The sequence below is a fragment of the Heptranchias perlo genome, unplaced genomic scaffold, assembly GCF_035084215.1.
Source record: "Heptranchias perlo isolate sHepPer1 unplaced genomic scaffold, sHepPer1.hap1 HAP1_SCAFFOLD_53, whole genome shotgun sequence".
Taxonomy (NCBI): Eukaryota; Metazoa; Chordata; class Chondrichthyes; order Hexanchiformes; family Hexanchidae; genus Heptranchias; species Heptranchias perlo.
In genome coordinates this window covers 4486876-4488619 of record NW_027139548.1, presented here as the reverse complement: position 1 = coordinate 4488619, position 1744 = coordinate 4486876, and positions in this window count along the sequence as shown.

The following is a 1744-nucleotide window of genomic DNA, read 5'->3' as shown; positions in this document are numbered from 1 at the left end:
TTTCCCCTTTATCTACCCTACTAGTTACATCCTCAAAGAACTCTAATAAATTTGTCAAACACGATTTCCCATTCAGAAAAACATGTTGACTCTGCTTCATCATATTATGATTTTCTAAGTGTCCTGTTACGACATCCTTAATAATGGATTCCAACAATTTCCCGACGACTGATGTCAGGCTAACTGGCCCGTAGTTCCCTGTTTTCTCTCTCCCTCCTTTCTTGAATAGTGGGGTTACATTTACGACTTTCCAATCCGCTGGTATCGTTCTCCAATCTGGAGAATTTTGGAACAACACAACCAATCCCTCCACTATCTCTGCAGCCACCTCGTTTGGAACCCTCGGTTGTAGCCATCAGGTCCAGAGGATTTATTGGCTTTAAAGCCCATTAGTTTCTCCAGTACTTTTGATCTACTGATATTAATTATTTTAAGTTCCTCACTCTCATTAGCTCCTTGGTTGCCCCTTATTTCTGGTACGCTTTTTGTGTCTTGTACGATGAAGCCAGATACAAAATTTTTGTGAAACGTCTCTGCCATTCCCTTGTTCCCCACAATAATTTCACCCGTCTCAGCCTCGAAGGGACCAACGTCAACCTCATGGCGGCCTTGACCCTCATTAGGTTGGCTGCCCTGCCCCTCAGTTAAGTTGGCCGCCTTCCAGTGGCCATTTTGTTTCAGGTTCAGGGTGCTCATCTTGGATAAGCTTCATGGCGGCCAGTTGGTTTAACATGACCGCCTTGCCCCTCATCAGAATGGCTGCCTTGCCCCTCAGTAAATGGCTACATTGCACCTCAGTAAAATGGCTGCCTTACTGGTGGACATTTTGTTTCAGTTTAATGGCATTGAAGTGGTTGTTCATAATTTGATAGTTTCAAAGTTGATACGGCACAAAAGGAAGCCACTGTGTCTTTGTCGACTCTTTAAAGGGCACATCCAATCAATCCCATTTCCCCCTCTGCTCTTTCCCTACATCCATTATGGTGACTTTGTTGTGGTCGTTGTAATATGTAAATATATTTATATATAAGTTGTTAAGAACATAGGAAATAGGAGCAGGAGTTGGCCATACAGCCACTCGAGCCTGCTCCGCAATTCAGTCAGATGATGGCTGATCTTCCACCTCAAATTGTTGTTGTAGTAGTTGCTTTAATATATAAATACAGGTTGTTGTTATCGATAAAGTTTGTCCCTCAACATTTTACTCTTTAATTTCTTCTCCTTTATAAACTGGACTTTGTTTTTGTGTTAGTGAATGTTGCTGAGAGATTGTCCCTGTGACTGAGTGAGGGATTTTGCTGGCTAATTGGAGAAAGCCTCAAACTCTAAGTTGAGCACAAACTACAGGCTTTTTGTTCACTGCTAATTAGCACAAGAGTAAAGAGCAACGGTAAATTTCGATCACCTTTGCAAACTGCAACAAAAATGGCTGACATAACAAGAAATGACCGGGCTTTTTGTCACCGCTGCAGGAACAGAAGGGAAAACAAAGACACGGACAATTTGAACCCTGCAGCAAACACTGACCAGGTCAGACAGACAGACCGGCAACTTTTATATGGAATGAGTGAGTGGCAAAGCAGGAGAGAAAACGCTACAAACCTTTATTAGAGAGAGTGAGAGAAGCAACATGTGCTCTTCAGCCTGTCTTGAGTGTCTTTCTATCTTTCGCACTCTCCCATCTTTTCTCTTCTCTTCAGATTCTCTGCTTTGCAAAGTAGAGTTTATTTGTCAATGTTTTTTT